Source organism: Phascolarctos cinereus, unplaced genomic scaffold (assembly GCF_003287225.1).
Source record: "Phascolarctos cinereus isolate Bilbo 61053 unplaced genomic scaffold, phaCin_HiC Scaffold_2;HRSCAF=192, whole genome shotgun sequence".
Lineage (NCBI taxonomy): Eukaryota > Metazoa > Chordata > Mammalia > Diprotodontia > Phascolarctidae > Phascolarctos > Phascolarctos cinereus.
Window position 1 is genome coordinate 121,745,141 of NW_027555625.1, and position 21,184 is coordinate 121,766,324.

Sequence of the window (21,184 nt, forward strand, 5' to 3'; positions counted from 1 at the left end):
GGCAGAGCAAGCTTGCTCCTCAGGAGTTCCCTGTGCCGATGAAATCACAGATCCAGCGGAAACACAACCAAGTAAGCACACAGACACTCTAGGCTTTGGTGGATGATCCTATTAACTTGGGAGGGAGTTTGCCATGTGTCCCTTTCATTGGTCTCTTTACCATTTTTGGTGCTGGAGACTTTTAGGATCCAGACATTCCTGGCCAAGAAGGAGAAACAACATTGTCCCATCTCTCACTGAATTCACGTGAAATGAATGGCAGTAAAACTGGGGACCATTCCAAAAGGAAATACCATAGAAGGACCAAGCTAGGCTTATGAAGAACTACCAGCATAAAAACAGATCACAGATTTAGAGCTGCAAGGGGCTTTAGTATTCCTCTGGTCTCATACCCTCCTTTTATTGATGAGAGAAAACTGAGGTCCAGAGGGGTAACCATTACGTGGATCAAGTGAGATGATATTTGTAAAGAACTTAGCACAGTGTTCAATACACAGCAGGTGTATGTAAGTGCTAGTTATTATCGTTATTTAGTATTATTTTATTATTACTTATTCAAGGCCACGCAGGTTAGTCTGTAGCAAAACTGGGATTTGCATTCAGGCTGTGTGATTTCAAATTCAGCATTCTTTCAGCTGCATCCTATGATCTGTATGAAGCCCAAACACCTTACCATTTGATACCAATAAGGAGTCAATGTTACCATGCTCCCCTTTTGGAAACTGTTTTGCAGAGAGGCAGATATAAGAAACTTGCCATTTCAGAGACGGCTCCTACCATTTTGTTTTTGTGCATTGTCGATAGGTTCAGTGAGAAATTTATGTTATTTTAATTAAGGGGGAAAAAAAAACAGCAGGGAGACCTCACTTACCTAGAAAATTTCTAGCAGCTTTCTATTCCAGCAGAACTTGAGAAGACTTCTGATACATCTGCCCCATACAGAATCATACAGCTACATGGGACTTATAGGTATGCAAAGTGATTATAAAAAATTCGAATCCTCCTGTTCTAACGGGGAGATGACTTTGTTTTCCAGCCACCTTGAAGCCTTCTGTAATTCCTCATCCAGACTCTGTGTGGTGTGTGTGTGTGTGTGTGTGTGTGTGTGTGTGTGTGTGTGTGTGTGTGTGCGCGTGTGTGTGCTGGAGAGAACAGTGTCTGCTGTCCAACTTGTCCCAAGTACAGTGAGTAAGATGAATTTGCTCAGACTTGCCCAGGGAGGGCCCAGAGATGGCTTAGGCTAGTGGGGACAGGGGAGGGGATTTGGAACAGAGGCCACACCAAAGTGTGCTCTCCTGCTTTCCCACCTCCATGGGGAAGAAGCAATCTCTGTTCTAGTCTTGAGAGTGTAGTTTCTCAAAGAGAGAGCACTTAGCCTGGGTGGGATGGTGCAGGCATGTAAATAATTTTCAATGTCCTATTTCTGGGAAGAAAATGTATCATTTGGGCTGATAGACCCGTAAGGAACATTGTGGTTCAGTCGTTTCAGTCATGTTCTACTCTTCCTGATGCCATTTGGGATTTTCTTGGCAAAACTGCTGGGGCAGTTTGCCATTTCTTTTCCAGCTCTTTTTACAGATGAGGAAACTGAGGCAAACAGGGTAAAGTGACTTGTCCAGGGACACATAGCTAGTAAGTGTCTAAGACCACATTTGAACTCAGAAAGATGAGTCTTTCTGACTCCAAGCCTGGCACTCTATCCACTGTGCCTCTTAGTTGGGGCATTAGAGATAATTTAATTCAACAGTTATATTTCTAAAGAAGGAAATGGAGGCATAGAAGGGACTCCTTAGGTCTCCTCATGTAGCAATGGAATTAGTATTGCTCTGGAGTCAGAAGACTGTGGGTTCAAATCTCAGCTCTGGTATTTGCTACCTGTGTGACCATGGAAAGATCATTTAATGTCTCTGGGCCTCAGTTTCCTCATCTGCAAAATGTTCTCTAAGGTCCCTAAATCTATCGTTTGTGACTCTAAATGTTACTGTGAATCAGTTTTAGAAACTTTCTTGAGAACAGATTTTGAGGAGAGAAGTTGAGGACTGAGTATCCGAGGGGGTGTGGAAGAAGTTGCCACTGGAGGAGAAAAAGGAGAACTTTAGGACCATTTCCTCCTTCCTATTTTACCTTCCTCCCATTTACCTTACCCCCAGGTTGGGTACTCTCTATGACCCATACACTTGCAAGCCATGGTTTCCCCCTTTAGGGCTTTGTATATTATCCTAACAAGAGTGATAGGGGGACCTTCGATATACTGGACTGGGTAAATTTTCATGGGGCTATAGGGACATACTCTGGCCTTTTGCTGAGAGACATACACCTTGCTAGAATCACACAGGGATTCTATTCCGATGGGTTCCTGGTGAGTAGAGTTTTGCACTGGGGGACTAAGATTCAGGAGGATGGGCTCTTCTTAAAGGAGTTACCCATCCCTTTCCCCAGTCTGTAAGAGCTGTGGAAGCGCCTTTGCTCGTCTCTTTCAGACCATTCACCCTTTATTTGGAACTTTCTCTCCCTTGGACTGGTGTAAATGCAAAATATCTGATTAATAATCTTGTCTTTCCTTCCTGGGAGAGGTATAATGGGTGTCTTACGTCTTCTGTATTTGTTAATGCTTGCCTGTGGACCTTTTGTATCTTATGCGGTTTCTGTGGCTGTCCTATCTCTGATGTCCATATTGTATGCCAAGTACATTTTCCAGAGAGGACCCTGATACTCACATTTTTAGGAGACTCTAGACATGAGCCTATCTGTCAAGAGATTCCCCTGGAATTTTACTATGGGATGGAGATAGAGTCACAAAGAGAAATTTGAAACCCTCATTGGGGCACCCTGGGAAATGGGGTATATTGCCAACTATTTCTATAGTGTAAGAAAGGACACCAAGTTCTTTCCTTCCAATAAATAAGCTAGAGAGTCCAGGTGGTGAAATTGTTATTTTATACTGACTATGTAGCATTGTGGATGGAGTAATGGGCTTGTATTCAGGAAGACCTGAATTCAAATCCTCCCACAGAAACTTTTTAGCTGTGTGATCACGGGCAAGTTGTTTAAGTTTTCAGCCTCAGTTCTTTCATTTAAAAAATGGGGATATTAATAGCATCTACCTCACAGGGTGGTTGTGAGGATCAAATGAAATAACGTACACACAAATCCTTGCTATTATTTTATGCATTTGGAAACTGAGACACAGAAAATGAAGCGACTTGTCAGAGTTATAGAATGGGGATTCAAACACCAATCTTCTTACTCTACTGCCTTCCATTCAACCCTGTTCTAGGTCTGCTTCCTCAGGATTCCTTTCCTGGCTAGCTAACCTGTGCCTATGGGGCACATGTATCTCTTTGGGTTGATGCCCGGCATATTCTTTTTTCAGAATTGCAAAAGGAGGGGAAAAGGATGCCCTCTACCTCTTCCTTCCTCAGCCCTAGGGCATTTGGTGCTCTCTGATTGCCTGGAATGCCCCTACCCCTTTAGATCCTTTTTTATCCCCACCCCTCCCTGCCTCCATTTCTCAGGCTTGCCTTCCCTGGGTAGGACTTTGTGTTCCACGCTTCCCTCTCCTTCATAGCAAACCTTTCCAGGGCTGCCATCCTCTTGGGCTTAGGTAAGAGCCAATAGTCAACTGTTCATCATACTTAGTTCTGTCCTCTGGGCAAGTATAATGAGTCTCTAGTTACTTTTCTATTTGACAGCTCTGCAATTATTTAAAGACTATGTCCCCACCCCCACCCTCCACTCCCAGGTTTCCTCTTTTCCATGTTTCTTATTAGGGGGAAAAAAAAAGGCTAATTGTCTCATACCATTCACCTGAAGCCCCTTTCACCTGAGGGTTAACTTGTAATACTTGGGCCAGTGGTACTTGGCACTGTTGTGCAATGGATTCTTTGGTAATGCTCCAGTTCATGACCAAGTTACCAGCCATTGCCAGGCCTGTGTGTTATCCAGCAGAGCCCCAAGATCTTTTTTTCAGAAAGAGCAATACCTGAAAAAGGACGTGAAATTCTTCACACCTTAATGGAAAATGGAGACAGAAAAGCCACAGCTTTAATTATACTTTTCTTTCTTTCTTTTTTTAATGGCCTTGTAACAACTCTTCTCTTACTGTTATGAATTGTTATTGGATTACTTCCTCTTGACGTAGACGTGTAATCCTCGGTGATTAAAAAAATTGGTTTAATTTTTTTCAATTAGCAAAAATCTATTTTTTACTTTCATGTATCCTTCCCCCATTAAAGAAAAATGAAGCCCTAAGCAAAACAAATTCATCGGACATATAACCAGACATCTATACCATGAGTCCATGGGGGGGCTAGGTGGTGTAGTGGATAAAATGCCAGGCCTGGAGTCAGGAAGACTCATCTTCATGAATTCAAATCTGGCCTCAGATACTCACTAGCTGTGTGAACCAGCCACTTCACTTAACTCTGTTTGCCTCAGTCTACTCATCTGTAAAATAAGCTGGAGAAGGAAATGGCAAACCACTATATATCTTTGCCAAGAAAACCCCAAAGGGGTCATATCCAGAGAAAGAACTAATGGAGTCTGACTGCAGATCAAAAGATATTATTCACTTTATTTTTTTCATGTTTTTTTCTTTCTGTTCATTTCTTCTTTCACAACATGACTAATATGGAAATAAATGTTTTACATGATTACACATAAATAACCTATATCAAATTGCTCACTGTCTTAGGAAGGGGGAGGTAAGGAAGGGAGGTAGGTAGGTAGAGAGAAATTTATAAAAAATGATGTTGAAATTTGTCTTTACATGTAATTGGAAAAAGTAATATACTATTAAGAAAAAAATAACAAACCCCAATAGAGTCATGAAGAGTTGGACGTGACTGAAATGACTCAATAACAAATGAGTCCCTCCCCTTTCTATCAAGAGTTCGATAGCTAGCTTTGTCAGTTTTCTGTAATCTTAGCTGGTTACTGTGTTGATTAGAAACTGCGTTTTTGAAAAAGAGCAGAAATTCAACTCAACAAACATCTGTTTACCATCTTACTGTGTGCTAAGCATTGTGTTGGGGGATAGTAAGATGAGTGTAAAACTACGGAGCATACAATCTGAGGTACAATCAGGTATAGGACAGCTAATTACTGTCATCACTATATGAACTACATAAGATGCAAGAGATTCATAGGGACACATTAACAAATACAGAAAATAGAACATCTCAAGAAACATATTATACTCATGTTTACATAAACAGGTATTATACAAATATGATGCAGAGTAGTGTGTGATGAGGTGAAGATGAGATTCAGAAATACAAAAAGAGTGTACAAGATCTATTTGAGAAGGGAGAGATCGTGTTCTGTTGGGGAGGTGAGCAAAGGCTTCATGGAGGAAACAGCATCTGGTAGAGGTGCGAAGGAGGAGCATCAAAGCACGGGAGAAGGACTATGAAAAAGTATGAAGGTGGGAAAGGGTGGGACGAGATTGGGAAATCACCAGAAAGTCCACGTTGGCTTGAGTCAAGACTCTCTAATAGAAGACTGGTGCAAAATAAGGCTGGAAAGGAGCCAATCTGCAAGCAGTCTTGAATATCTGGCTAAGGAGTTTGTACTTTATCCTAAAAACAATAGGGATCCAGCCAAGCTCTGCTGTTGACTCTCTTGGAGACTCTCCTGTTCTCCGTAGCCTGGCCCACTGTTGGGCTTTCAAAGGTTTGGGGAGAATAAATAAAGTAATGCTTGTGAAGGAAACAGCAGAATGATTATGGTTATTTGATAGATCTACAACATTTGGTCTTACTCTACGCAACTTACACCATCATTAGCATCACAGTAGCTCCCATTTTACTGGTAGCATACTTAGTAGTAACATAATTTTACTATGTGTAAAGGCACACACACACACACACACACACACACACACACACACACACACACACACACACATCCCAGTGGGGTCACAGATCCAGTGAAGTATAGAATTTAAGGATTACAAAGCACTTTCCTGACAACAAACCTATGAGGTTGAAAGTACAAGTATTTTTATGCCTACCCATTTTACAGGTGAAAAAACTGAAGCTCCTAGAAGTTAATTGACTTGCCCAAAGTTACACAGTTAGTTAATTAGTTAACGGCAAAGTTACCATTCACACCTAGGTTTTTCCCTCCTTCAAGTTCTATTACTCTAAGCTGCTATCCTCAGAAAATTCCAGTTCAAGTCATATCTTAATTTAAGTATATTAAAATGAAAGTAAATTAAAAGAACTCTGTACAAATGCTCTTATTAAGCATGTAATTGCCTCCTTATGATCATAGTACTTGGAACTAGAAGAGACCGTAAAGGTCATCTAATTATTACATGTGGAGGGCTTCCTGAGAGAGACAAGGCTATGTGATGTGCTGTTGAAGATAAGCAGGACAAAGGTCAACAGCAGACAAGGGCTGGTCAGATCCCTTTCCCATTTGAGGAAGTAGAGCCCCAGGGAGGTTTAACTCAACCAGGGGATGAGATATTTTAAAAACTAAAGTGGATTTCAGACCATTGGCTTAGATACTGAGAGAGTCAGAGAAGCAGTACATGACAAGGAAGAAAAAATGTAGCAGTTGACAGAAGAGTGAAAAATAGAAGAATTTTAAGAAGCACTCACAGGGTAAGTTGGATCTCAGCCTAGGCCTCTGGGCCTTCTAGTGCAAACTGCCTGAAGGAAAGAGAATTTCATAACTACTGGTTGAGAAGCCTGAAGAAAGCTTTAGAGCTATTAACTGAGAATACTGGCAGAGGCTAGGGGTAGCTGTCTTTGCAGTAGAACAGCTTACTAATCACAATACTTCTTGTAGATGGAGGACAAAGTTGCAGGTGGGCCAGAAGACAGCACCTCTGCTGAGACACATAAGGAGGCTGAGAAGACTGTAGCCCCTCTTCTTCATGGTGAGGCTTGTTACTGATCACACTTCTCAGTGGATTGTTCTTCTGGGCCAGGCTTGACTCAGGCCAGTTCAGTGATTTAAGTTCAGGCTTAGGATAAAAAGTGACACTTGTAGCTCACATAACATTTTACAAAAGCATGTTTTCTTAACAAGAACATGGGAAGGATATTCAACAAGGATACAGCATTGGTTGGCTCCCATCACCTTTGAGTTTACCATGTTGGCATGCCCAGTCAGAAGGGTGCAATAGCTTGTATGGCTACAAGGAGTCCATCAAGTCTGAAGAGCCCTGCCCCCTTATGTACTGGGCTTCTATAATTAGGGGACTGGAAAATGCTGTCAACAGTGTGAACCTTAGTCTCCTGAATCAATTAAGTTTCATTGACTTTTTAGGGGAAAATTAGTTTAGCCTACGTGGAATAGGTGTTGTTCCTACCACAGTGACAATGATAGCTAAAAGAGCTGTAATCATGGTATCCCCATTGGTTGTTGGGTAGCTGAAGCTGAGTTGAAGACCAGCTGGAGGGTGCCCATCATGAAACAGTGCACTGCCCAAGTGAGGAACAGGTGTGGCTCAACATCTGATGAGGAGGAGCCAAGCAATAGTATGAGTTGGGCAGGTCCAGGAGAGAGCAGCACAAGAAATGACTTTGGCAAACAATATTAGCATGTTTATGGGTTACAGGTGTGGGTGGCACTTCCATGTAAGTTCTTTGCTTATGTTTGTTCCCTGTGTGAGCACCCCTTCGCACAGGTGCCTGAACAAACACATTTCTCGTGTGTGAGTGACCCAAAGGTCATACCTTTCCATAAGGTATGTATACATTTATGGGACAAGAAGTTCAAGCTTTATTGGGGAGGGAGTGTTTTGTTGTTGCTATTAATAGATTGTCATTTAGTAAAATGCCTTTGATATGAACGACCCTACATCCCATGGGTAAGAGTAAAATTTTGATGGGTGCTTGCAAATGATGTCACCGAAAGTCCTGCTCACCATCCCAATCGCTCTAAAACAGGGCTCCCCAAACCGAACATAACACTCTGCAAGGGATCTGAATGACTGGAGACCTGGGTTTGAATGTCACCTTTGTGACTTTGGAGATGTCTTTTTGAGCCTCAGTTTCATCACCTGTAAAACCAGGGAGCTGATAGGATCATAAATTTAAAGTTAATAATTAATTAGTAATAAAAATGAATAATAATTAATTAATAATAATACATTTAAAGTTAAAAGCGTAACTCAGAGGTTTCAGAGATCATCTAGTTCAACTCATTCATTCTATTTTTTTTTCCACCTTTATTTAACAGATGAGGAAGTTGAGGCTCACAGAACAAGTGCCTGCCCAGATTCACAAAGCAAACATGTTGCCGGGTCAAAACCAGACTCTCTCATTCCAAACTCATTCTTTTCCGCACTAAACCATGCTTAAAATCCAAGTCATTTCCAACGTCTTTTTCAGTTCTAACTATTCTGTGATTCTCTAATTCCTGTAGCCAGAGGGAACAATTAGTTCACAATTAGTCACAATTCTTGTTGCGAGAATATGCTTCTTACTTTGGTAATTAGTTGGGATTTCCAGGGTTCTATCTAACTCTGAATCAGAGTATTTTAGAGCTGGAAAAGGACATTATAGATCATTTAATCCAGACCCTTCATTTCACAGATGAGGAATTTAAGTCCCTGAAATGCTAAGTGTTATACCAAAAGTCAACCAGGTAGTAAGAAAAGCCGGGACTAGACTCCAAGTCATCTGACTCCAAATCCCTTGTTACTATGATCTTATGACCATATTTACTTTGCATCCCAAGTGATTTTTTTCCTCCAGACTGTGGTGGTCAGGTTTCTGGTTTCTCCTTTCTTTGTTATTTCTCTAAATTTGGGTTTATTTTCCCCATTTATGTCTACACGGATATTGCACAGGGCAATGGGCTGATTTGCCTGTCTTCTACTTTACCTAGGGGCTCATGAGAATGAGATGGACTCCTGTAGCTGGTGCTATGTGGCAATGTTGATGGCAGCCTTTTTCACCACCAGTGCCCCAAGGCTCAGAGTGGGGATAGCCGGAAGACGACGTGGCTTGGCAACAAGGGGATGATTCCACCTGGGCAGCTTGGCACCACCTGGAGGATATGGCAGCTCTTTGTTGGGTGTGAAGCCGTCTGGGTCTCAGTGGGCACTGCGGCAGGAGCTGGGCTGGCTTCTTTGCCGAGGCCCCACTCATCACGCTACAGAAGCTTTGCTTCCGGGGAAGACCTCTGCAGTAAAACTGCTCTCACTCTTCATTTCCCAATAACTTAGAACATACCCTTTCAGAAGATGTAAACAACACAACCCCAGCAGGCCCGGTGGCCGGGATTGCCCTCCAGATGACTTCATTGTTATGGCTTGTTAGGGATGCACTCAAGACTTGGTGGGCTCCCAGAGTAGGTGAAAAGTAAAAGCCCTAGGCATCTGGATGGAGAAGAAGGCTGAAGGCCCTGGCTTAGCAGTGCTTTGCAGATAAGGACCGGCACCCAGCGCTGTCACCTAACACTGTGACTTCGGGCATCCCATGGGTCTCAGTTTTTTCATCTGCAAAATGAAGGTGTTGCAGTAGGACCATAATACCCCAGGGCTTATATCCAGGGGTGTGCAGGTAAATATTTAACAATCAGCTCTCCAGGAAAAAAAAATCCAGACAACATTTTAAAGTTTAATCTCTATTCTTCACATTTTCTCTTTCTTAAGTGTAGATAATCAATGAAGCCATAAATCAAGCACTAGTTTATAACATCTTCCAGTTTTCAAGGTGCATGAGCTTACACTGAACATATAACCATCAGCTTTCAAGAGCCAGTTTGAGCTGGCTCCAGCATACCTCTCCTTATATCTATACCCCCTCTAATGAGATGTGCACCCTGGGCCTCTAGTCATGCTAGCTTATAAAACTGAGACCAAAGATAGCTAAAAATCAGAGGAATCAGGGGTGGAAATGACGTGAAGTATGGGTGGCATGGATGTCCAGGTCAGTGTTTCCAGGTCAGGAGGGAAGAAGGTAAAGAGGGGTTATCTCAGTACTTTTTCTTGACCTTGAAACACCAATTAACTGTATTGCACATCCGGAATGATGACTAAGCCACATGGCGTGCTATACAGCTTAGCTGATGAAGAGCCGTGCCTAGCAGCAGTTGGACAGCAGGTTCAGAGGTTGTTTCTACCAATAAATATGTGAACAGACCAGCCGTGGCATTGGAAGCCACTCTGGTCATTTGACTTGGTCATCGCAACCTTTTTTTTTTTTTTTTTAGGCAATTGGAGTTAAGTGACTTGCCCAGAGTCACACAGCTAGTAAGTGTTATATGTCAGAGGCTGGATTTGAACTCAGGTCTTCCTGACTCCAGGGCCAGTGCTCTGTCCACTGCACCACCTAGCTGCCACCTAACTGCCCCCTTGACTTAGTCATCTAGGAGGCTTTAAGTAGAGAAGTCACTGGGCCCATGAATGAGAAAACAAAGAGATGTTTGTTAAACGCAACATTTGGAATTCTTGCAGCTCCTAAGAACGACTGACTTTAGTCATCTAAAACTATGCCCGGAATTCCTAGTTTGGGGGCCTGCCTGTGTGTATGTGGCTACAATCTGGGGGAAGCTGGGAGTATGTGGTAATTGTTTTAATATATTTGTATTGTATTTCTTTGATTATGTCCTGAGTAAAGACTGTATATGACTGGCATTCCTTTATGCTGTACTAATGTGATTAATGTTCATTGAAATGTGGTCAACTATGGAGAAAGATTGCACTTTGCTGTTGGGTAGGGGCTCAAGTCCAAACTATAACTGAATAAATTTACCCTGACCACAGCCCCTAGACCATGGGATTCTTCAACTTTTTTTGTGCCGTGGACCCCTTTGGTAATCTGCTGAAGCCTACAGACCCCTTTTCAGAATAATGTTTTTAAGTGAAATAAAATAAAGAAATCAAATTATGTTAGAATATAGTATCTATAGATATATCTATCTCTATCCATCTATATATACACTATATATACACACACATACATATATGTGTGTATACGTGTATATATGTGTGTGTCTATGTATCTATATAGTGTATATACTATAGTATATAGGTGTGTGTGTGTGTGTATATATATATGTATATATGTATATATATATATATATGTGTGTGTACATATAGATCTATAGATAGATAGATATAGATATACACACATTTTAAAAAATTCCAGACTTCAGGTTAAAAACCCCTGTCTCAAACTAATGAGATTTAGAATAAAGGTAGCAATACTCTGACAACCATAGGAGGGGTTGATGGGCTCCCTAAACCCCAATCATGTTGAGTAGAACTGACAACCTCCAAGGAGAATGTGAGATTACCAGGATTTGGGCTCTCAACACAAAAAAAGCTTCCAGTAACTGGTCAAGAGTGCCCCCTGGTGGTTAAATTAGGACCACAGTGTTATAGTCCTGTAAATATTGTTCAGCCATCTGACCGTGACCCCCAACACGAGGTTTTCTTGGCAATAAACCAGAATGATTTGCCATTTCCTTCTCCAGCTCATTTTTTTTACAGAGGAGGAAACTGAGACAAACAGGGTTAAGTGACTTGCCCAGATTCACAGAGCGTGTAAGTGTCTGAGGCTGGATTTGAACTGAGGTCTTCCTGACTCTAGGCCCAGTACTCTATCTACTGCACCATGCTAGCTGCCCTTATTCAGTCATATAACTAGTGTTGGAAGAAAGTTTAAGGGAAACCTAGCCAGCTCCCTCACTTATGGAAACTGAAGTCTAAGCAGGTTAAGTGCCCTGCTCTAACTCAAATAGTGAAGGACAGAGCTGGGATTCCAATTCAGGTCTTGGGATTCCAAATATAGTGCTCTAAATGATCTTTAAGTTCCCTGCTAGGGAGGAAACAGAGAAGAAGGACTGTTCTGAAAGTTACATGTTGAATTTATTACATATTTAAAAGGCGAAGCAAATAGTACATAATGGAGATTTGCAGTCTCACGTATTTTCTCTCTCTTTCTGTTTTTGGTTCTACATCCCTCTACAACATCCTTGATAAATCAAACAGACAGACTGCTCTGCCTCTTAACTAAACAGTGACCTTGTGGGATTCCCACAGAATGAGATTAGATGAGCTTAGGTTCAAACCCTCTTTAGATAAGCTATTTGGGTCATTAACATCCCCCCAGGACAGCATGAAACTGGGACTTCTCTATAATTTATTATCAGCTGCAAAATTTAGCTCCTGATTCTTAATCATCTTCTATTATTTCATCATTTCCTTATTTGTCTGTATCCCATCTCCTCAAATGGAGCATAACCTCTTTCAGGTCAGAGATCATTCTTTATACTTCTTTCTCTGACTAGTCTTCTTCATGCTACTTTTCCCATTGTCTTGCCCACTAAAACTAGATTGGGCTGCCATTTCAGGGTTATATTGGAACCAGCTCAAATTAGCTCCTGAGAATATTGTTAAATTTTCAGTGTAAGCATTTACACTTGAGAAATCTGCAAACACTACAAGCCAGGGCTTGGTTCATTGTTTTGTTGAATGTTTCAACTGAAAAAAAGTGGAGAGAATGTAAATAATGCTCACCAAACTTATTTTTTCTTTCTTTTTAAAATTTATTTCATTTTTATTTTATGGAATAGAACAAGCCATAACATAGTAGAATTAAAAAATATGATTGCACATGAAACTGCAAATCTGACTTAAACATATGCCCTGTATATATTTCCCATCCCCTCCACCAGTGCTGGTTGTTAAACATTTACCAGCACATCCTTGGCTACCTCCCAGAAATCTCTCTTGTAGGGGAAAATGGAAATTGTATTAGTACACAAAATGGTGGCCAACTTGAAGTCCCTCTCCAAGAAATATTTGGGAGACATAGTTCAAGATGATAGTTACAGCAGGAGAATTAGGGGAAATAGATTCCAGTCTGTGACATGGGTCTAGAACAGGGGTGAACAATATTGATTTCAACAAGCCAGGCTGAAATGTGGGGGAGATCCAACCATTTGGGGAACCAAGCATGCAGAATCTGGAGAGCTGAGTTTAAGTAGCCCAGACCACAGCAGGTTTCTGCTGTGTCTGAAACAGATGTTTTGTGCTGTTCATCTGAAGAGCCACAAGTCCCACATTTTATGGGTAAGTTGACCCTGTCCCTTTGTGGAGCACACAGCTGGATAATCATCTACCTCTCCTCCCTAGCACTCAGTGAGCTGGTCTCTAGGACCTTTGGTTGATACTTCACTGTTGAACATTTCAGATACAGAGGTTGATTTATCTCTGGAGATCATGGGTGTATCAACTGGAGCGAGAGCTTGCCCAAAGGGAGGGTGGGCTTGGCAATTAAGGAAGCTATGCCCATATCTAGGGTCTTGCTTTCTAAGTTCTCATGAGCCTGAAGGATAGACTGAAATTTCCCCTTAATTTTCTTGGTCCACACCCATGGTACTCACCTTTTGGTAGGGTGACCTTATTGGCAGAAAGTGCTGATGGTGTCAGTTGGCCTTGGAGCTTTTGACTTCAGGCCTTTGACCTCTACCTTCTAAAGGGAGACAGGGTCAAACCCCAACCCCCTTTGGACCTAGAGATGCTTGGGTAGGGGAAAGGTACAGCTCTTTGAAATAGTTGCCAGAGCCTTCTTCCAAAAATAGCATCCAACATCTGCCAATGATTGGAGCGAGCTTGTAAGAACAGGCCCGAGAGATGACAATAATAAAGGGGTGTATATATGTTAGTAGTGGAGGCAGAATTTCTGTCTACTGACCCAGATCAAACCAAACCTAATTACTTTGAAAATTTGTTCACTTGGGAATGGCTTTTCATAGGATCATTGGATTTTAGAGCTGAAAGGGGTAGAATCAAGCCCTCTCATTGTGCAAATAAAGAATCTGTGGCCCAGAGGTTAAATGACTTGCCCAGGGTGATGCAGTAAAGTAATAGAACAGGAGTTAGAGCTGATTGTTAAAATTTTAATGTGAGCATTTACATTGTGGAAATCAGCAAACACTACACATTGGGGCTTGATTTTTTATTTTGTTGATTTTGTTAAGAAAGTGATAGAGAAAATGTTAGATTAAATTTTAAAGTGTATTATGAGCACTTTTTTTTTTCGGGGGGGGGGAGCTGTTGAACATCTACCAGCACATCGCTGGATGGATGTCAGTCTGGAGGGAAGTCTATAGTGACCCGTCCCTTGGCCTTGTTCTGATCAATGTTTTTATCAGCAAGTGAGATGAAGGTGAAAATATATTGTGGGAATGTAAATAGTTTTAGTATAGTAGCAAATAAGAGGCTTAATAATAGATAGAATGCTGAATTTGGAATTAGGAAGACCTTAGTCCTAATCCCATTTCTGACAGTAGCTGCATATCCTTAAGTAAGTCACTTAGCTTTTTGGGTCTCAGTTTCTTCCTCTATAAAATGGGAATAATAACACTTGCAGTACCTATCCTCACAGAATTGTGGTTCAAATGAGATGAGATTTTACATATATATATATATATATATTAACCATCTAATATTATAGGCCACACTTAGGTCCATAGTATCTTAGAGATGTAAGGGGTGTTGAAAGTACTATTGAGTCCAGCCCCTCTTTTATAAGATGGGAAAATTGAGGCCCAGAGACAGGGAATTCCAGAACTGTGCATCACCCAAAGCTGGGATAGCTAATATGTTGATGACAGAATCAGCACAATGAAAGGATGGGTGGAAAGTAATAAGATGACATTTAATGGGGCTAATTGTAAAGTCATATGCTCAGGGTCATAAAATCAAGTCTACTAGCTCTGGCTTGGTAGCAGTTCAAAGGAGAAAGACCTGAGGGTTCCACGGGATGACAAGCTCAGCATGAGACAATGGTATGACTCGGTAGCAAAAAGCTAACAATATCTTAGAGAGCATTAAGAAAGGCAGGGCCCAGAATAAGACAGAAACCACATCTGAAGCTGTGTTCATGGCTTAGTGCTGTATTTTAGAAGGGATATTGATAAGATAGAGTGAGTGTACTGGAAAGTGGCCAGGGGACTAGGATAACACTTAAAACCAAGCCATACCAGGATTGGTTGAAGTTCCCAGAACTGTAGGAGCTAGATTTGTAAAGGATCTTATGTTAGGAGATGCAAGTTTCCCATTACTGGTGCTGTTTAAGGGAAAGCTGGATAATAATTATCATTTGCTGGGATGTTACAGAGGAACTTCATGCATCTGGCACAGGGAGGAAACAAGCAAATACTATCCCATTTGATTGGCACAATAATCCTGGGAGGTAGCTACTATTGCTATCCCCATTTTACTGTTGGAGAAACTGGAACAAATAGAGGTTAAGCGATTTGCCCAGGGTCACACAGCTAGTAAGGGTCTGAAGCCAAATTTGAACTCAGATTTTCCTGACTCCAGGCTTGGTGTTCTATCTACTGTACTACCCGGCTCCCTCTGATGAGGAGGCAGATGAACTAGAAAGGCAGCATAGTGTAGATGAGAGAACACTGGGCTTGGAGACAGACATTAACTGTGTGACAATGATGAAGTCACTTAAACTGTCCGTGCCTCAGTTTCTTCAACTCTAAAACGAGAGACTTAGATTTGATTTCCTCCAAGGTCTCTTATAGTTCTAAATCTAAGGTTCCATGACCTTTTAGGTCCTCTCCACATCTGAGATTTAAAGATCCTGTGAGCCCTGTAAGAATGACACAATGAAGATGACTCAGGTTTTTAAATTCTGACATGCATAATTTTTAATTCTACCCCTGCTACTTTCTAACCGAGACTCTGGGCAAGTCAATGTTGCTGTCTTCAGCAGCAGGAGAAGCTGCATTATGACCTACCTCCCCTTAGCCCAGGTGCAGAAATGACTAATTGAGCCTCTGCTTCTGGTTTTTATCCCTCTCTTCTTTCTCAGCAGGCTCTGAGACCATTAGGTAAGCCAGCTTTCCCAGTCTGTGCTCTTTTCATTTCTTCAAACCCTCTATTTCCCAGATCAATTGAGCATTTACCAGCTACCTGCTAGGTTATGACTTGGGCATTGAATCCACTAGTGATACCCACGATGAATTCAACAGTAGGAGCACCTTGCCACAGGGATCCTTGAAGAACTGAGGAAGAATTCCGTAATTTCCACAGTTTCAATTGGGAAGATGAGTTTCAGAGCTTCTCTTGCAAAGATGTCTCTAAAAGAGCCAAAGGGCTGTTCCGCCGGACCCGAACCCCCAACAGCTACCAAAGATACAAGCACCACCTAGTGGTGATGACAGCATATTGCAAGTGCCTGTAGAAAATTCTAGTGTGTGACGATTTCACTGTAGAATCAAGGATGGACCACGGGATTTAGAACTGATGGGAATCTATAGATCATCTGATCAGACCCCCTTATTTTGAAGGAGGAAGCGGGGAGCCAGAGAGAGGAAGTCTGAGGCAGTCCTACAGGCTGTAAGTTGTAGAGATAAATTTGAATCCAAACGCTGTGCCACCATCTCTAAGCAGCAGCACCTGGAGAAGAAGCTAGCTACTTTCTTCACACACCTGGCAAAGCTGTCCAAGGATCATGCAAGTGGGATGGGGGGAGGCCTTTTCTCTGGCTGCCCTCTATGCCTGGAACGCTCTCCCTCCTCTTTCCTCCATTCTAGCTTCCTCCAAGTCCAGCAAAAGCCCACCTTCTACAGGAAGTCTTTGCTGACTGGATTGATCCAATCAGTTGGAGATTTATTACATCCATTTCATCCTGTACATAGCTTGGTTGTTCACATGTTGTCACCCTCATTAGACTGTGATCTCCTTGAGAGCAGGGGCTGGATTTTGTCTTCCTTAAATTTTCATTACTTAGCACAGAGCCTGGCACAATGCAGATGAAGAAACTGAGGGAGACAAAGGTTAAGTGACAGCTCCTCTCCTCCCTTCCCCTCCCTCTCCTATCCTCTCCTCCCCTCCCCTCCCCTCTCTTCTCCTTTTGCTTCTCCTTTCCCTTTCCCCTTCCCTTCCTTCCTTCCCTTCCTTCCTTCCCTTCCTTCCCTTCCCTTCCTTCCCTTCCCTTCCTTCCCTTCCTTCCCTTCCCTTCCCTTCCCTTCCTTCTTCCCTTCCCTTCCTTCCTTCCTTCCCTTCCTTCTTTCCTTTTCCCTTCCCTTTCCCCTTCCCTTCTTCCCTTCCCCTTCCCTTCCTTCCCTTCCCTTCCCCTTCCCTTCCTTCCCCTTTCTTCCCTTTCCCTTCCTTCCCTTCCCCCTTCCCCTTCCCTTCCCTTCCCTTTCCCTTTCCTTTCCCTTTCCCTTTCTTTCCTTCCTTCCCTTCCCTTTCCTTTCCCTTCCCTTCCCTTCCCTTCCCTTCCTTCCCTCCCTTCCTTCCCTTCCCTTCCTTTCCTTTCCCTTCCCTCCCTTCCCTTTTCCTTCCCTTTCCTTTCCCTTCCCCTTTCCTTCCTCCCTTCCCTCCATTTATCCTTCCTCCCTTCCTTTCTTTCTAAGTGACAATGATGATGATGATGATGATGATAATTAGAGCCTACATTAATGAGAGGCAATGTGGCGCAGTGGAGAGAGAACTGGCCTCAGAACTAAGAAGACTTGGATTCAAGTCACACCTCTGACACATATCAGTTGTGAGGCCCTGGGTAAGTCACTTATCCTTTCAGTGCTCTTGTTCAGTCATTCAGTCGTGTCCGACTCTTCATGGCCCCATGGACCACAGCACACCAATACTGTCCATGGGGTTTTCTTGGCAAGGATACTGGAGTGTTTGCCATTTCCTTCTCCAGTGGGATTAAGGCAAATGGAGGTTAAGTGACTCGCCCAAGGTCACACAGCTAGTGGGTGTCTGAGGCTGGATTTTAACTTGGGTCTTCCTGGCTTCAGGCTCAGTTCTCCATCCACTGAGCCGCCCAGCAGCCTCCCTTTCAGTGCTCTAGGCAGCCCTGTAAGACTTGCAGAAGTGGTGCTGACCTGTGTAGGAAGAAGGAGTTTCCTCTTTGGGATTTCCCTAGCAGGTCTAGCCCCAGCCCTATGCATATAAAACTTTAAGGTTTAAAAGGTATTTCCTCTAAACAGCTTTGTGAGGTTTGTAGAACAGGTATCATCAATCAATCAACTAGCTTTAAGCACTTACTATGTACTATACAGGGGCAGCTAGGTGACACAGTGGATAGAGCGCCTGCCTTGAAGTCAGGAAGACCTGAGTTCAAATCTTGTCTCAGACACTTACTAGCTGTGTGACCCTAGGCAAGCCGCTTAACCTCTGTTTACCTTAATCCACTAGAGAAAGAAATAGCAAACTACTCCGGTATCCTTGCCAAGAAAACCCCAAATGGCATCATGGAGAGTTGAATGTGACTGAAAATGATTCGGCAACATATGCTTTGTGTAGACTTCTCATTTTATCACACAGCAGATGTACTTAAGGGTCAAGACTTAATAAATTAATCATATTTATTGCTTCATCCAGAACAACCTTAAGTGAAACTGACTTTTAAAAGTGTATCATTCATTCATTTATTTATCCATTTTTATTTATTCATTCATTTCTTGATCTCTCTCTCTCTCTCTCTCTCTCTCTCTCTCTTTCTGTCTCTGTCTCCCCCCCTCCTCTCTCCTCTCTCTCTCTCTCTCTCTCTCTCTCTCTCTCTCTCTCTCTCTCTCTGTCTCTGTCTCCCCCCCTCTCTCTCTGTCTCTCTGTCTCTGTCTCCCCCCTCTCTCTCTCTCTCTCTCTCTCTCTCTCTCTCTGTCTCTGTCTCCCCCCCTCTCTCTCCTCTCTCTCTCTCTCTCTCTCTCTGTCTCTCTGTCTCTCTGTCTCTCTGTCTCTGTCTCCCCCCTCTCTCTCCTCTCTCCTCTCTCTCTCTCTCTCTCTCTCTCTCTCTCTCTCTCTGTCTGTCTCTGTCTCCCCCTCTCCCTCCTCTCTCTCTCTCTCTCCTCTTCTCTCTCTCTCTCTCTCTCTCTCTGTCCCCCTGCCCCATCTGCTGCTGCAAGACCGCAGCAGTGAACGATACAGTGATGACTAGTATGGTTCGATGTCACTGCTTTGATTCCTGCTTAGGTGTCAGCAGTTTTATGACCCCCCTAACCTCCCCCCCCCCATTGCTTTTACACCATCAGTGCAAACGTCAAAGCAGTTGCTCCAGGATAAGCCATGAGATTCCAAACAGTTATTCAACACTTTGAGTCTTTCCACACCTCCTGTGTCTGTAGCCAAGCATTCACATCAAAGATCTCCTTTAATGATTAGTTAGTGCTGATACCAGATGAAGATGAGCAAAGCTACAAGTCCAGCCACGCCTATAGGTTCACCCATTTGTAAGGCAAAAGTACAGTTCTGCAGATGAGCTATTCATGCCGTCTTCCCGTTTACAGCTAAATCTTTCATTCACAGTTCATGTAGCCTCTGGAAAACTGCATTATACACTCATGAGAGAATGGAAACAAAAGAGGCAAATAGTCTCAGTGTTATTATGAAAACAATTTTGAGCTCATGCACTTTCTGAAAGATTCCCACAGACCCCAAAAGGACCGTTGCTCTAACTCACTAGTCGTATGACCACAGGCAAGTCGTTCAACCTTTCAGCATCCCAGGCAATTCTCTGAAACAATAAGGTACACGGAAGCTGCTGATTTGCATTAGTGCAGGAAGTTTCCACACTGAAAATTCCCTACACCAATGAAATCAGAAATCTGTGCCCAAAAAAGTTCGAGGTATTACATAGAGCACTACTCCAGATATGGTCTGTGACTTCAAGTGACTTCTAATTCAGGAGACGAATTTAGGAGCTAGGAGGCCATTTGTCGCTTTTTCCAGCAGAGGGAACTATAAACATGTCACAAAATCACGAATCTGAGGTCGGGAAGTGGCCCAACCAGGCTAATTCCTTCCCTGGCAGTAATCCCCTCTACCACCAGGGGCTAGCCAGTGTCCACTCTAAGGCTGTCATGGACAGTTTCTTAAAGTAGCCTATTCCATTTGCAGATAGCTCTAATTGTTAGGAATATTTTCCTTGCATTAGAACCAAAGTCTACCTGCAATTTCTACCCAGAGAGCCCGATTCTGCCCTTTGGGGCCAAACAGAACACAGCTAATCTCTTTCATATGACAGTTCTGCAGATTTTTGAAGCCATCTGACTTTATCTTTAAAAGAAATGTTTCACAAGATTATACATGTATAATCTATATCAGATTGCTTACTGTCTCAGGGATGAGGAGAGGGATAGAATTTGGGACTCAAAACTTTTAAGAGAAATTAAAATTGCTTTAACATGCAATTGGGGAAAAATAAAATATTATTAAAATAATTTTTTAAGAAAGAGCATGTGGAATGGGTGTTGGGTGAGTAGTTATCGTTAGGAGTGTGCTGGTAAATGGGAATTGTCTTTTAATGTATACAAGACACACTTCTAAATTTAATCTGTATTATTAACATTTTCTCCTTCACTTAAATCTAGGCAATTTGGAAAACAATAAATTGAGCCCTGATTTGTGTAGCTTTTACATATTTCTGAGGTGTCAAGGATCATGCTGGAAAATTTAACAGAAAATTTAATCCTAGTCCCAAATCAGTCAGAGCTAGCTCCAGAATCCATGAGATCTTTTTTTTAAAACGTGATCTTTGATTTTATCAATTTAGGAAATTTCCCATGAGAAAATTCCCTCTACCAATATAGCCTGGCTCCTGCTCTGCATCTGGGTGGACCCATCTGGGGAACTGAGACATTTGGTGAGTCATCTGGGGTCACACAATCAGCAGAGGTCAGAGACAGAAATAGAACCCAGGCCTTCCTGGTTCCAAGATGGGCTCTCTGTCCACCACTCCATGTCCCTGAATTGACAGACATTTTCATTGCTGCACCTCCTTCACAGTCTGTCCTAATTTAGTCCTGCCCTTTAACTAAGGGAGTGTATGATAGCATCCTCAAGTTTTGGAAGAATTGTCATCAATCAATCAATGAATCAAGAAGCATTTATTTAATACCTACTACTATGTATTAGCCCTCATGCAACTGTATGGGGATTCAAAGACAGACTAGAAGACCAGACTTCTAGTAAGGTTTTTGTTTGTTTGTTTGTTTTTTGGCAATTGGGGTTAAGTGACTTGTCCAGGGTCACACAGCTAGTAAGTGTGAAGTGTTTGGTCTGAGGCCGGATTTGAACTCAGGTCCTCTTGACTTCAGGGCCAGTTATCTATCCACTGTGCCACCTAGCTGCCCCAAGACCAGACTTCTAGAAGACAGAACTAGGAACCAGGGTTCAAAGGGAAGAGAGAAAAGCTTTGTGCCCACTTACGGAAGTTAAGAGCTCGCTGTGTACAAAGCGCTGTGA

At 42.5% G+C, this 21,184-nt stretch overlaps 1 long non-coding RNA gene across 2 annotated transcripts; it reads left to right on the forward strand.

Moving 5' to 3' along the window:
• Window positions 1–975: 975 nt before the first annotated feature.
• LOC144455800 (uncharacterized) lies at window positions 976–10,737 on the forward strand. Of its 2 annotated transcripts, none has more exons than XR_013484578.1 (2): window positions 976–6,889; window positions 8,197–10,737. It is a non-coding gene; the product is annotated as an uncharacterized LOC144455800 (long non-coding RNA). The 2 variants fall into 2 exon arrangements; XR_013484577.1 differs by having other exon boundaries at window positions 8,848–10,737.
• The last annotated feature ends 10,447 nt before the right edge of the window (window positions 10,738–21,184 follow it).